At 37.5% G+C, this 16991-nt stretch overlaps 1 long non-coding RNA gene across 1 annotated transcript; it reads right to left on the reverse strand.

Annotated features, from left to right (window-relative positions):
- Positions 1-2484: 2484 nt before the first annotated feature.
- LOC130463922 (uncharacterized) lies at positions 2485-4555 on the reverse strand. The gene is made up of 4 exons (XR_008924137.1): positions 4196-4555; positions 3922-3985; positions 3491-3618; positions 2485-3265 (listed from the first exon to the last, which is right to left on the reverse strand). It is a non-coding gene; the product is annotated as an uncharacterized lncRNA (long non-coding RNA).
- Positions 4556-16991: the final 12436 nt, after the last annotated feature.

A 16991-nucleotide genomic window follows, 5' to 3' on the forward strand; every position in this document is an offset into this window, starting at 1 on the left:
TCTTGTTTGAAACAAGGGCAACTTATAAGCTTCACATAAGTTGCTCTTGTTGCAAACAAGGGCAACTTTTGATTTTCTTTTTAAAAAAAAAAAAAAAAACAAATCTGCAATATAATTCCTGATATTTTGCAATATAAAATTCTGCATTATAATTTATAGAATAATGTTTCACCAAACATCATCTTGACATTCCTCAAAAATAATATAAATTTCAAATTTCCAACAATATTTCCGAATTAATTCAAATATAATTAATTAAATCAATAAATAACAAAATAATGTAAGAGTCACGGATAACTACAAGCCTGCTCTAATTATTACACTGAGGGTAATTCACAATCGTTGAAGTAAGTAGCCCACTTGTCTCGAACTTCATCCAACTCCTCTTTGGTGAAGGGTCCCTCCCTTGCAGTTGTGAAAACGTTTAAAAGAACAACGTACATACAAACCAATAAATTAAATTAAGTTTCATATGCGAAAACAGAAATTATATTGGTCACGAACACAACTTTCTGAGTGTACTAAGATTCATTTCAAGTTCTTTATGCACATCTAAGGCTCACTTAGCTCGATATAGATCATATTTAGCCAAAAATGGCATTTTCGATCCCAAATATCAAAAAATGAACCTAAGTACACTGTCTAAATCTTTTCCATGATTTATATGATTTGTTATATGTTTATAAGACTCATTTCAAGTTCGTTATGCACGCTTATGGGTCATTTGGGTCGATATAGGTCATTTATGGCCAAAAATGGCATTTTCGATCCCAACTACCAACAAACGAACCTATTTCCACATTCTAACCCTTTTTCATGAATCATATGATTAGTTATATGTTTATGAAACTCATTTCAAGTTCGTTATGCAAGCCTAAGGGTCATTTGGATGGATATAGGCCATTTATGGCAAAAAATGGCATTTTCGATACCAACTACCAACAAACGAACCTATTTCCACATTATAACCCTTTTTCATGATTCATATGATTAGTTATATGTTTATGAAACTCCTTTCAAGTTCGTTATGCAAGCCTAAGGGTCCTTTGGGTCGATATAGGCCATTTTGGCCAAAAATGGCATTTTCGATCCCAACTACCAACAAACGAACCTATTTTCATATTTTAAACGTTTTTCATGATTCATATGATTAGTTAAATGTTTATAAGACTCATTTTAAGTTAATTATGCACGCCTATGGGTCATTTGGGTCGATATAGATCATTTACGGCCAAAAATGAAATTTTCGAACCCAACTACCAACAAATGAACCTATTTCCATATTTTAAATGTTTTTCATGATTTATATGATTAGTCATATGATTATAAGACTCATTTCAAGTTCGTTATGCACGCCGATTGGTCATTTGGGTCGATATAGGTCATTTACGGCCAAAAATGGCATTTTCGATACCAACTACCAACAGACGAACTTATATCCACATTCTAAACCTTTTTCATGAGTTATATGATTAGTTATATGATTATAAGACTCATTTCAAATTCGTTATGCACGCCTATGGTTCATTTGGGTCGATATAGGCCATTTATGGCCAAAAATGGCATTTTCGATCCCAACTATCAACAACCGAACTTATATTTAAGTTCTAAACCTTTTTCATGATTCATATGATTAGTTATATGTTTATAAGACTCATTTCAAGTTCTTTATACACATCTAAGGCTCATTTGGCTCGATATAGATCACATTTGGCCAAAAATGGCATGCTCGATCTCAAATATCAACAAATGAACCTAAGGACACTTTCTAAATCATTTTCATGATTCCTATGATTGGTTATATGTTTATAAGACTCATTTCAAGTTCAATATTCACGCCTATCAGTCATTTGGGTCGGTATAGATCATTTATGGCCAAAAATGGCATTTTCGATCCCAACTACCAACAAACGAACCTATTTCCATATTCTAAACGTTTTTCATGATTCATACGATTAATTATATGTTTATAAGACTCATTTTAAGTTCGTTATGCACGCCTATGGGTTATTTGGGTTGATATAGGTAATTTATGGCCAAAAATGGCATTTTCGAACCCAACTACCAACAAACGAACCTCTTTCCACATTATAACCCTTTTTCATGATTTATATGATTAGTCAGATGATTATAAGACTCATTACAAGTTCGTTATGCACGCCTATTGGTCATTTGGGTCGATATAGGTCATTTATGGCCAAAAATGGCATTTTCGATCCCAACTACCAACAAACGAACTTATATCCACATTCTAAACCTTTTTCATGATTCAGATGATTAGTTATATGATTATAAGACTCATTTCAAGTTCGTTATGCACGCCTATGGTTCATTTGGGTCGATATAGGTCATTTATGGTAAAAAATGGCATTTTCGATCCAAACTACCAACAAATGAACTTATATTCAAATTCTAAACCTTTTTAATGATTCATATGATTAGTTATATGTTTATGAAACTCATTTCAAGTTCGTTATGCACGCCTAAGGGTCATTTGGGTCGATATAGATCATTTATGGCCAAAAATTGGCATTTTTGATCCCAACTGCCAACAAACGAACCTATTTCCATATTTTAAACGTTTTTCATGATTCATATGATTATTTATATGATTATAAGACCCATTTCATGTTCGTTATGAACGCCTATGGGTCATTTGGGTCGATATAGGCCATTTATGGCCAAAAATGGCATTTTCGATCCCAACTACTAACAAACGAACCTATTTCCACATTCTAAACCTTTTTGATGATTCATATGATTAGTTATATGTTTATGAAACTCATTTCGAGTTCGTTATGCACGCCTATGGGTCATTTGGGTCGATATAGGTCATTTATTGCCAAAAATGTCATTTTCGATCCTAACCACCAACAAATGAACCTATTTCCACATTCTAAACGTTTTTCATGATTCATATGATTAGTTATATATTTATAAGACTCATTTCAAGTTCGTTATGTACGCCTATTGGTCATTTGGGTCGATATAGGTGTTCCACCTTAAGTAAGTTGTTTTCCACATCCATGAACAAAAGAAAGAAAGGAAAATGGGAAAATCATTTTCGGGAAAAGTGTTTTTTGTCAAATCAAACAGAACCTATATATAATTTAAGTATAAATCCCGAAATAACCATAACATATTAAATTAGCAGACGTACCAGTATTTTTCCAGGCCATAAAGATTGCCTTTCTTGTAGAAAGTGAGAGAGAGCTGCTCAAAATCCCCATATAGGTCATCTCTTAATTCCTTCTCCAATCCATAGCTGGAATTAAAAGAAAGGTCAAACATCACTGGCATACTTATAATACCAAGACCACTGTAACGGAAATAGACAAGACCAAAGATGAATATTGGCATACAAACATATGAGAACTCTGCCGCAACTTTATTATTGTTATCAACCTTGTTTTAAAAAAGAGATGGACTTCCTACTTTCAGGTCAAAAACTAAACAAACTAGCAAAATCAATAGGAAATTATTAACATACCTATAGAACCTGAACAAACATTCCAGTCCATAATGGTAATTAGCAGCTTTCCGGAACTCGTTGTACATTGAAGGAACAAATACATCTCGAAGGAAATATGACCAGAATCTATATAGAGTATTCATTTCCTGCAGGAAAGCAAGTCAGGAAACACGCATATAAATGTGTCCCCCACTAAATGCCTACAAATTTTAAAATTTTGAAAACTAATATGTTGATAGTATGATACATGTGAGTCTGTGACTTGCCAACTGATAAGTTATAGCAAGCTACACGTGGAAAGACCTAAAACATATATGAACAACAAGCACTTTAATTTTTAAATCTTATCCACACGGAATTATAGTGTGCTCAACAGTACAGATGAATGAAATGCAAGAGAGAGAGGAAATATATATTTAACGAGTTACTCTATATAATAGAAGCCTTACCTCACTGCAACCTGTTCCTAACTTCTTTCGGTCATTCAGACAATTCTTTTGGTACTTCAGGTACCTAGGGGAAATAGAAAGGTATGAGTGAATGCTTAACTTCATAAGCTGAAATTTCACAATCTGTCACTGCCTTCACAATGCCATGAAATTTATACAATTTAATAATTCACAGATCCAGAAAATTCAATTGGAATTTGATTCAACCAATATAAACTAGAATACAACAGAGAAGTTTGCTAAATACATGGACAAAGCACTGAACAAATCTTACTTCTGCTGTTTGAAGCCATTTTCCTCAAGTAACTGATGACTTGGATGCTGAAATGGAGGGAAGGACTTTGGCAAGGAGCCAACTGGAGGACTACTTCCTAAATCACTCTCAATCCCAGTTCCTAATGGATATGCAAATGGTGTTAGTCTTGGGGGCTAAAGAAAGAATTGAACAACAATGGAAACATCTCTTCATCAATTCCGGTTTCGGTGACTATAAAATATTACTGATTCTAGGGTCCCGGTCTGTTATCGGGGTATACCCTGCATGAACCTTAAACCCAGCAACACAGCAAGCAACAATGGAGTGCTCAACATTTCAAGAAACTTAACTTTTGTGTTCTAAACCACATATCTTTTGTTTGGAAATTCATACAAAATTAGCACGGACGTAGTTGACATTCAGATGGGAAATACTCTCATAAATATTACCTGCTTAATACAGTCTGTCAAGGCCAGAACTGCCCAAGACATCATCCCAAATCGGCAGTTCGTGAAAACTTTTATGTCGAAGTTCTTACCAATTCTTGGATATAACTCCATGCCCTAGAAAATTGCAATCACAAAAATCAGTGAGGCATACATCTTGCTAAAGAGGATTTTTTTTTTTTTTTTTTTTGTAATAAAGAGTGACTAGATTAATAGCATCTTCCTAAACAGGATAACCTTTCCAATTTTGCTCACCAAGGATAATATTCAAAGCATCATGTAAAACACACATGAAAAGCGGATACTGAGATGTAAGAAAGTAGAGCATGCATAAAAAAATTACTTTTTCTCTTTTTAATTCTGAGATTCTTCTTAATTTTGTTCAACAGAGTATCCTCTAGGTTATGTCAGAAATCAAAATTACTTTTTCTCTTTTTATATAGGGGTATGGGGTAAAATAGCAATGTCCCTATATTTAAATCCGTCTACAATTCCATACTCACAGCCCATAGACATGGAATTTCTCAGTAAGGAACGTTAAGTTTATAGTCCTTGTCAGATTAATCCTGGAATGGAGTTTTCTAAGGGAGCTAAGGTTCCTTAGCGTTATTAGTTTCAACATTCAATTTCAAGATAATAGTAAAGATACATTTATGTGTATAACGAATATTATCCGCTCCAATGGCATTTATAATGTGTTTCCAGTCATCACATCAAGTGAACCATGATTATACAAGAACAGGCAAAGATGCGAAAACAACAACAGATGTCATAATAGATCAGTGAAGCTCACCCAATAGAAATCAATTATGAAGTTTCCACAAGAACTGGAATCAGATGAAGATGGTGCAACATGCCCTTACATGTGAACCAGCAATCTGTTATTAAAGAGTAAAGACCATGTATAATCAGAAAACAGAAAAATGTCAATTGGATACTTTAAGAGTTTAAGATATCATACTTTTATGTACAATAAGATGCAAAAGATGAAGCTTCCAAATATCAATGTTGAATATCTCTCTCCTAAATGATCATAAACAATCGCTGGATTGAAGATACCAGACCTGAAAGCAAATCAAGAAAACGAACAGGTGGATAAAATGTGATGCATATTACTGCCATGCATTAATAGCTATCCAAACAAGCAGCTAAAAGAAATACCATACACAAACTACATACTGAGTCAGATGGCATAAGAAGTTCCCTTTCTAAACCAGTCATATTACGCATCCAACTTAAGAGAGCAGCAGAACAAACAAGGAATAATATATCTTCCAAGTAAAACACGAAGTATAATTTAATTATGACATGTCAAACCTTTTATAAGTTCCAGTAATAAAGACAACATTTTCTTAATATTTCCCTCTCTCTTAGCAAAATGAACATACATACAAGTAAGTTACCAAGAAATATAGCAAACAACAAAACAAGTGACATACAAACAAAATCTCTAGACAACATGGACAAGATTGCGAGAACAAACTTTATTAGTCTACTGTTGTTGTGAGGAATGAAGGAAATAATGCCCTTGGTCCAAGTATGCATTCTATGTTAAGTCTAATAAATGCGGTTCAGTATTAATTAACAAGTTAATAATTCAGTGAGATCAAGTGAGCTGAATGCCTAGCTAGAGGCCGCTTCAGTTCAAGTGGAATTAATGATATTAATCCACAGCTTACTCTTGACTGAACCCGTAGGGTCACACAAATAGTACGTAAACGGATCAAGTATTTAAAGGCATTAAATACTCCATCTATGGATATTCGGAATCGACGGATCTTGGTTTCAGTGGGAGCTGAGATCGTCACAGGCAAGAAATGAATACTCCGAAAACGATGATATTGCCGGAAACGGAAATATGGATCGTATCGGAAATATAAATATTATCCAAGTCGTAGATGTTGCCGGAAACGGAAACATGGTACGTATCGGAAAATATTATCGGAAATGGAAATATTGCCAGAATCGGAAATATTGCCGGAAACGGAAATATTGTCAGAATCGGAAATATTATCGGAATCGGAAAATAATTCCGGAAACGGAAATATTAAATATTTGTTCGAAACGGAAATTGATTCCGGAATCGGAAATATTAAATATTGTTCGTATCGGAAATGAATTCCGGAATCGGGAATTTAATCGGAAGCGTATCGTACGAATTAGCATCGGACGAGGCCAGCTAGACGAAGGCCCAGCACGAAGCCAGGCCGTCGCCCAGCGAGCCAACGCGCACCATCGCACGCCAAGCCTCGACCAGGCCCAGCGCAAGGCCAGGCCCGGCCAAAGCCTTGGGCGCGCGCGCGAGAGCACAGCAGTGGGTCGAGCGCTGTGCGCCTAGCGAGGGCCGCAAGGCTTGCGCGGGTGTACGGTGCTCGTGCAATGCTTGTGCGGGAATCCTGAAACAATCGGGATTCGAAGTGTGATTAAATCCTAAAACTATTAGATAATGATTATTTAATTAGAGTCCTAGTAGGGTTATAATTAAATAAATTAGTATCCTAATAGGATTCCAAAACCCTTTCCATAACTCTATAAATAGGTGCCTAGGGTCACATATTTTCATAGATTATTCAAGTATTCAAAGTGAGTTTTTGAGAGAAAATTCAGACACATTCCTTGACTATAAGTGCCGAAAATCTTTAGTACCTTAAGGGCGATTCTAGTTGGTCAATCTTAAGGCGGATCCGGACGTGCTGTGGACTATCTACGGAGGGACGACACTTGGAGTCCTAAAGACTTGTTCTTGTTCGGTTCGGGCGCAGCTAGGGAAGGCACGCAACAAAGAGTATGCATCTAAACTATGCTATATGATTATGTGTAAATAATATGTATTCCTGGCTAAATGGTTTTTCCGCATGATTTATGAATTGTCATATGTATCATAACCTAACAGTGGTATCATAGCCTCTTATTATTTTCATAATCTAAATTGCATGAACATGGTTAAATATTACAAATTTGCAAGAATTAAAAGGGGTGATTAATTTTCGTAATTGTTAATTAATTGCAAATTGCGTTTATTTAATTATACGTACGCAGTTTTTCGGCAGTTTCTTCGTTACTCATCCAAATCGAGTGATTTTTGTGTCAATTCCGCATGTAAAAGCATTCTAAAATTTTGACAAAAAAATAGTTTTTTTCTGCCGAACCCAGAATTCTCAAATTCGAAGCCTAACTATGACTTTTCGAAGGTTTTAGTTTTTCGAATGCAAAATTTCGTAAATTTAAGATGTTAAATTAAATATTTGCAATTCTTGTTGATAAATCTTGAATTTTTGATTGACCTACTGTATATGTTTAACAAGTTTGAATGCCTAGCCTTGTTAATTATGCAATCTAATTTGTAATTATGATTAATTTGTTGAAAATTAGAATAATTTAAAATTAATTTGATTTTCATAATTAATTATAATTTAATTAGAAACCTATGATTAAAAACCACCATAAAAATTGTAAATTTATAATAAATTTTAAATTTTTATGACCTAGGCTTGAATCCATGTTAATCGGAAATCAATTGAATAATAAATTTTCGATTTTTCGCCCTAAAATTATGAAATTAATATTAATTTATTAATTTGTCATTAATTTAAAATATAAATTTTAAATTTTTATGCGATTCGTTCATATAACTTGCACGCACAAAGCAATGGACGCTTCGTGTTACCCTTAAGGGGTGTTGTATAGTGCGGGCATGCGACGACGAGCAAGGGAGCTCGTCGCCCGTGCGGCACGAATGCAATGAGCAAGGGCATGGTGCACGAGCACAAGGCAGCAGCCCTGCCTTGTGTCGTGGGCCACGAGCTATGGACGAATGGGCATGGGCGAAGGCAAGGCACGGCAGTCGCGTGTGGGCAGCAAGCGAGCGGCGCCACAACGCGCACTGCCTCGCGCAAGCGCGCGCAGCGAGCGCGCAGCGAGCGCAAGCTCGCGTGCCACTAACACTGCGCCCAGCGTCGATCGCGCGCAGCGAGCAATTGCTCGCGCACAGCGAGCGATGGCTCGCGTGCATCGAGCGCTGGAGCGCGCGCAGCAAGCGCTGGCGAGCGCTGGCGAGCGCGCATAACGAGCGATGGCTCGCGTGCATCGAGCGCTGGCGCGCGCGCAGCGAGCACCACTTGTGCGATGGCTTGCGATGGGAAGATGCAGCAGCTATGCGACGAGCGCATGGGCTGCGCGCACATGGCCAGCGATGGCTGTGTGCGTGTGGCCCATGGGCGTGCGATGCGTAGGGTGTTTGCGTTGCGATTAGATCGTTTTGAATGTTTAATTTGAAATTTTCAGTTTACGTAATTTTAATTAATTTTAAAATTAATAATTTAAATTATTTTCTTGGATTTTAATTTTGAATATAGTAATTATAATAAATTTTATTTATTCTAATTATTTTACTAAAATTAAAATCATGAATTAATTTAAATACGACTGAAATCAAATTAAAATTTTTGGATTCAATCATAAATTTATATGGGCTTTAAATTTTAATTAAATTTGTATGTTTCCGGTTAGACTTGAAATACATTTTTATGTTTAAAATTAGTAAAGCATATGAATTTATTGGTTTAAGTGGGAGCGCTTTTTAGTCATAAACTCTTGATTAGGTCTACGAATCCTTAAGGTTAAAACAACTTGATTAGAATTAATAAGGACTGAATAATTGGTAGATTATTGGTGCCCTTGATTAATTGCTGCAAATGTTTACGTGATGCATAATGTGTTTTACTAACCAGCAATGTGGGCCATTCATGATAATGAATGGGTGAATGGTATATATTGTATATGTACTGTTTTGCAGGTTATGAAGTGACTAGTATGGCCCAAATAGGATAGAAAATATGGTCTGCGTACCATTAATTTGAATGTAATTGGTCTAAAGTACCAAAGTTGTTTTTCAATTCAAATATGGTCTGCGTACCATCAAATAGTTGTAATTAGTTGTAATTATAGCTTATCCTATTTGAAGAAAATGGTGCCTCCCACGGAGATTTTCAAGACGGACTTTGAAGTTAAAGCTTCAAGATGAAGTCGGGCCATACTAGATCACATTTATCTTATGCATGCTTTAAGTTATTTATTGCTTTAAATATGTCTTAATTATGCATGAGATTGTGGCTTGATTATGTTGCATGATTAAGGATTTTAGTTCACTTAAAATCTAACCAACATAGTAAGAGCCTTAAGTTCCAAACTTAAAAATTGAGTTAAAAGGTGCCATGCCAAAATATACACTTGCTTGGATATCCTTTACATCAATCTAGTAATAGTTTTCGCTCAGCGAGGTGTTACTTATTGGTCCTAAAGGGGCAAGGTACACAAATAATTGTGAGTACATGTTAGTTTTGGTGAAACTCAACGATATAAGTAAGAAGTCCTTTTATGTCGTGGCAAAATCGATAGGTTTACCTAATAAGTTCTTAGACGTACCTATCAACCAAGAATAGTTTCTAGACTATTAGCAAAAGGCTTTTGCTTACCTAAGATGTTTTAGGATTAAGTCGACAAACTGTGCTTAGTTCTTCAATGATTTTAGGATCTTGGAATCATTTTATTCACACCTGCCGGAACACATAACTTGAATAAAATGCTTAATAAACATTGAATTATGCATGTATGCTAGAATTTAAGTTTATTAAGAGAAACTGTGAATGGTTATTTATTTGTTTATTCTTTTCAATTGTAGTTTTTAATATGGCAAACAACAATTCATTCAACATTCGATCAATTCTCGAAAAGGAGAAGTTGAACGGGAAAAACTTCCTTGATTGGCAAAGGAACTTGCAAATAGTTCTTATGCAGGAAGAAAAGGAGTATGTCCTAGATGAGGCGATGCCCGAAGCCGCAGGCGACGGGGTCACTCAGGCAGCCCTCAATCGTTGGATTGATGCCAACAAGGATGTGAAATGTCTAATGCTCGCCACCATGAGTGCGGATCTGCAGAAAACGTTCATCAACTCAGATGCTTTCACAATCATCAGTGAGTTGAAGAACATGTTCCAAGATCTGGCTCGAGTCGAAAGATTCGAGACTCATAGGCAAATTCTTGAGACCAAGCTTAAGAAAGGCGAGCCCGTAAGTCCACATGTTCTCAAAATGATTGGACTCATTGAGAATATGAGTCGGCTGGATCAGCAATTTTCTCAGGAAATGGCTATAGACACCATCCTCCATTCTCTTCATAGCGGGTATGATCAGTTCAAACTGAACTACAGTATGAATAGTCTGGACAAAACGCTCACTGAGCTTCACGGTATGCTGAAGACCGCTGAAAAGACGCTCAAAAGTGATAAGCAGGATGTGCTTATGGTGCGTGGGGGCAAGTTCAAGAAATCTGGAAAGAAGAGGAATGCTAAGAAAGGTGGCAACAAAGCCAGCCCAACTAAGCAAACTGACGCCAAATCTGTAAAGAGGAAGGTCAGTCAACCCACTTCTGAATCCGAATGCTTCTACTGCAAGAAGAATGGGCATTGGAAGAGAGATTGCTTGAAGCTAAAGGAAGATCAGAAGAACGGAACAGTCGTTCCATCTTCAGGTATTTTCGTTATAGACTGTATACTTGCTAATTCAACTTCTTGGGTATTAGATACAGGTTGTGGCTCACACTTATGTTCCAATCCACAGGGACTAAGAAGAAGTAGAAAGTTAAGCAAGGGTGAAGTCGACCTACGAGTGGGAAATGGAGCACGGATTGCTGCATTAGCTGTAGGAACTTACTATTTGTCGTTGCCCTCCGGGCTAGTTTTGGAACTGGAAGAATGTTTCCATGTTCCAAGTCTTACTAAAAACATCATTTCAGTTTCTTGCTTAGATGCTAAGGGATTTTCCTTTTTAATAAAAGACAATAGTTGCTCGTTTTATTTTAAAGAGATGTTTTATGGATCTGCTAGATTAGTCAATGGACTTTATTTATTAGATCACGACAAACAAGTATATAACATAAATACCAAAAAGGCCAAAAAGGATGATTCAGATCTCACCTATCTGTGGCATTGTCGATTAGGCCATATAAACTTGAAACGCTTAGAAAGACTTCAAAAGGAAGGAATTCTAGAACCATTTGACTTAGAGGATTATGGTAAATGTGAATCATGTTTACTTGGCAAAATGACAAAGCAACCTTTCTCTAAAGTTGGAGAAAGAGCAAATGAACTATTGGGTTTAATCCATACAGATGTATGTGGACCAATGAGTACAAATGCTAGAGGTGGTTTCAGCTACTTTATCACTTTCACTGATGACTTCAGTAGATATGGTTATGTCTACCTAATGAAGCATAAGTCTGAATCCTTTGACAAATTCAAGGAATTTCAGAGTGAAGTAGAGAATCAATTAGGCAAGAAGATTAAGGCACTGCGGTCTGATAGAGGCGGTGAATATCTGAGCTATGAATTTGATGACCATCTGAAAGAATGTGGAATTCTATCAGAATTGACTCCTCCAGGAACACCACAATGGAACGGTGTGTCGGAACGGAGGAACAGAACCTTGCTAGACATGGTCAGGTCAATGATGGGTCAGGCCAAACTTCCATTAGAATTTTGGGGACATGCACTAAATACAGCTGCACTCACTATAAATAGAGCTCCGTCTAAAGCTGTCGAAAAGACTCCATACGAATTATGGTTTGGAAAGCCTCCAAATGTATCTTTTCTTAAGATTTGGGGATGTGAAGTATACGTCAAACGATTAATTTTAGACAAACTTCATCCAAGATCTGACAAATGTATCCTTGTGGGCTATCCAAAGGAAACAAAGGGGTATTACTTCTACAATACATCTGAGAACAAGGTGTTTGTTGCTCGAGATGGTGTCTTTTTGGAGAAAGATCACATTTCCAAAATGACAAGTGGGAGAAAAGTAGACCTCGAAGAAATTCGAGTCGAACAACAAACTCTAGAGAATGCTCAAGATGACATTCAGGATGAAACTCAGAGATCTTTAGAAGAATCTGGTGAGAATCATGGTCAATCTAGAAATGTTACCCCGCGTAGATCGCAAAGATATAGATCTCAACCGGAAAGGTACTTAGGTATTTTGACGAACGAGAGCTATGACGTTCTATTACTTGAAAGTGATGAACCTGCGACTTACAAACAAGCTATGACGAGCCCTAGCTCCAAGCAGTGGCAAGAAGCCATGCAATCTGAATTAGACTCCATGTCTGAAAACCAAGTATGGGATTTGGTCGATTTGCCAGATGGCTACCAAGCCATTGGAAGCAAATGGGTTTTCAAACTGAAAAAGGACAAGGATGGGAAACTTGAAGTTTTCAAAGCTAGATTGGTTGCAAAAGGTTACAGGCAAGTCCACGGTGTGGATTACGATGAAACCTTTTCACCAGTTGCAATGCTAAAGTCTATTCGGATAATGTTAGCAATCGCTGCATATTACGATTACGAAATATGGCAGATGGATGTCAAAACTGCTTTCTTAAACGGCGTTTTAACAGAAACTGTGTTTATGACACAGCCTGAAGGTTTTGAGGATCCAAAGAATGCTAAAAAGGTATGCAAGCTAAAGAAGTCAATCTACGGATTGAAGCAGGCATCTAGGAGCTGGAATATACGTTTTGATGAAGCAGTCAGTGACTTTGGTTTCATCAAGAACGCAGACGAATCTTGTGTATACAAGAAGGTCAGTGGGAGCAAAATTGCTTTCCTAGTATTATATGTCGACGACATATTACTTATCGGAAATGACATTCCTATGTTGAACTCTGTCAAGATTTGGCTTGGGAAATGTTTTTCGATGAAAGATCTAGGAGAAGCACAGTACATATTGGGCATCAAGATTTACAGAGATAGATCTAAAAGGATGATTGGACTTAGTCAAAGCACTTATATCAATAACGTGCTTGATAGGTTCAAGATGGCAGACTCCAAGCGAGGCTACCTACCCATGTCTCATGGAATGACTCTAAGCAAGACTCAGTGCCCAAAAACACTTGATGAGCGTAGACGAATGAATGGGATTCCATATGCATCATTGATTGGTTCAATAATGTATGCTATGATATGTACACGCCCGGATGTTGCGTACGCACTCAGTGTTACGAGCAGATACCAGTCAGACCCAGGAGAGGCGCATTGGACTGCTGCCAAGAACATTCTGAAGTACCTGAAAAGGCACAAAGATGACTTCCTGGTCTATGGTGGAGATGATGAATTAATTGTTAAAGGCTATACGGACGCAAGTTTCCAAACCGACAAAGATGATTTCAGATCACAGTCTGGGTTTGTCTTCTGCCTCAACGGAGGAGCAGTAAGCTGGAAAAGTGCTAAGCAAAGCACCATTGCGGATTCTACAACTGAAGCGGAGTACATTGCTGCACATGAAGCAGCAAAGGAAGCTATATGGCTAAGGAAGTTCATAGGTGAACTTGGTGTAGTCCCCTCCATTAAAGGACCAATAGCCCTGTATTGTGACAATAACGGAGCTATTGCACAGGCAAAGGAGCCTAGACACCACCAGAGAGTCAAGCATGTACTTCGTAGATTTCACCTTCTACGAGAGTTCGTTGAAAGAAAAGAAGTCAAGATAAGCAAAATTAGAACTGATGACAACATATCAGATCCATTAACTAAACCTCTGCCGCAGGCGAAGCACAACTCGCACACTGCAGCTATGGGAATCAAGCATATTGGAGAATGGCTTTGATGTCTCTGTTTAATGTTTTAAAGTTTTAGAGTTTAAATCTTTGTAAAACATTATTGGTTAATCATTCACAATAAATGAAAAGAATTCATTTTTCCATTTAATTTGTGGTTTATTAAATGATGAGTCCCTTCAATTTGACGATATATTCAAGATAGACTGTCAGGACCAGTCTTGTGACTAAGAAATGTCTATCAAGTGAACTTGAATGTCAAAGGTTGAAAATGGTCCCTGGTCGGAGTTTTCTATAAAATTGGACGCATAGAAAACGTTAGACGATTAGAATGCAAGATGACTAGTAGTTCTGTTTCTTGAACTATGTGGACATGGCAATGTCATAATCATTTGCATAGATACTTACTTTGGGAAGACTAGTATCGGACAAGACCTATGAAACTTTACTGTAAGAGATGAAAATCTGTCATAAGTAAATTTCATTAAAATTATTAGACACTAAATCCTCAATACCTGAGTGATTTGAGATTACTTGCTTGAGAACTGGTTGCTTTGACGTTGACCAACCGTCGCACCGTAAAAGGAGGCTATAAAGGCAACGCTCAGGTAATCACCTATCAAACGAAGTCTAATCTCAAGATCACAAGATTGGATTGTCCTCCCATAAATCGGGATGAGATGCTTAAAAGTTGTACAAGGCCACTCGGAGAGCTAGAAACTGTGAAATGCATGGCCGTGCTCGGATGAATCATAGGCTATGATTATCTGTTTATTTGATCAGTTGAACTCTGAAACCGAGAAACACCTCTGGACATAATAAGGATGACAACTCTTACCTTATGTTCAAGAGCAAGCATCGAGTGACAGAGGAATTAGGAAATGCACACTTGTCCCTAAGGACAAGTGGGAGACTGAAGGAAATAATGCCCTTGGTCCAAGTATGCATTCTATGTTAAGTCTAATAAATGCGGTTCAGTATTAATTAACAAGTTAATAATTCAGTGAGATCAAGTGAGCTGAATGCCTAGCTAGAGGCCGCTTCAGTTCAAGTGGAATTAATGATATTAATCCACAGCTTACTCTTGACTGAACCCGTAGGGTCACACAAATAGTACGTAAACGGATCAAGTATTTAAAGGCATTAAATACTCCATCTATGGATATTCGGAATCGACGGATCTTGGTTTCAGTGGGAGCTGAGATCGTCACAGGCAAGAAATGAATACTCCGGAAACGATGATATTGCCGGAAACGGAAATATGGATCGTATCGGAAATATAAATATTATCCAAGTCGTAGATGTTGCCGGAAACGGAAACATGGTACGTATCGGAAAATATTATCGGAAATGGAAATATTGCCAGAATCGGAAATATTGCCGGAAACGGAAATATTGTCAGAATCGGAAATATTATCGGAATCGGAAAATAATTCCGGAAACGGAAATATTAAATATTTGTTCGAAACGGAAATTGATTCCGGAATCGGAAATATTAAATATTGTTCGTATCGGAAATGAATTCCGGAATCGGGAATTTAATCGGAAGCGTATCGTACGAATTAGCATCGGACGAGGCCCGCTAGACGAAGGCCCAGCACGAAGCCAGGCCGTCGCCCAGCGAGCCAACGCGCACCATCGCACGCCAAGCCTCGACCAGGCCCAGCGCAAGGCCAGGCCCAGCCAAAGCCTTGGGCGCGCGCGCGAGAGCACAGCAGTGGGCCGAGCGCTGTGCGCCTAGCGTGGGCCGCAAGGCTTGCGCGGGTGTACGGTGCTCGTGCAATGCTTGTGCGGGAATCCTGAAGCAATCGGGATTCGAAGTGTGATTAAATCCTAAAACTATTAGATAATGATTATTTAATTAGAGTCCTAGTAGGGTTATAATTAAATAAATTAGTATCCTAATAGGATTCCAAAACCCTTTCCATAACTCTATAAATAGGTGCCTAGGGTCACATATTTTCATAGATTATTCAAGTATTCAAAGTGAGTTTTTGAGAGAAAATTCAGACACATTCCTTGACTATAAGTGCCGAAAATCTTTAGTACCTTAAGGGCGATTCTAGTTGGTCAATCTTAAGGCGGATCCGGACGTGCTGTGGACTATCTACGGAGGGACGACACTTGGAGTCCTAAAGACTTGTTCTTGTTCGGTTCGGGCGCAGCTAGGGAAGGCACGCAACAAAGAGTATGCATCTAAACTATGCTATATGATTATGTGTAAATAATATGTATTCCTGGCTAAATGGTTTTTCCGCATGATTTATGAATTGTCATATGTATCATAACCTAACAAGGAAGCCCTAGCTTGCGTAGCAAATTTCAAACATTGCACATTGATGCGCCCAAACGTGAACTACTGAAATAATAGAGCCACTAACTGCAAACAAAATTAAATGAAGAAGTTTGAACACCATTTGTGTCAGGCAGTATAATTATATAATATATGACCAACGTTTTTTCCTTTGTTTAAACATTAAAGAAAAAGTTTTCTTTACTCTTCGGTACTTTATAGAAACCATCAAAATACAGGATTTGAATACAAATCAATATGACTTGCATCTCAACTTACAACAAAAGTTAGATATAAAGTTATCTACTTGTTTGAAACAGAATTTTTAAAGTGGTAGATTTTAAGCCACTCGTTGCTGGGAGATATAACGGGCAATTCGGGAGAGCAAGAGTAGGTAGTATCAACTCTGAACTGCTGATTTGAGAAGCTTGAAAAAGTGAGATCGGAAAAAATTACTCACCACCAAAGCCC

The sequence above is a fragment of the Spinacia oleracea genome, chromosome 6, assembly GCF_020520425.1.
Source record: "Spinacia oleracea cultivar Varoflay chromosome 6, BTI_SOV_V1, whole genome shotgun sequence".
Taxonomy (NCBI): domain Eukaryota; kingdom Viridiplantae; phylum Streptophyta; class Magnoliopsida; order Caryophyllales; family Amaranthaceae; genus Spinacia; species Spinacia oleracea.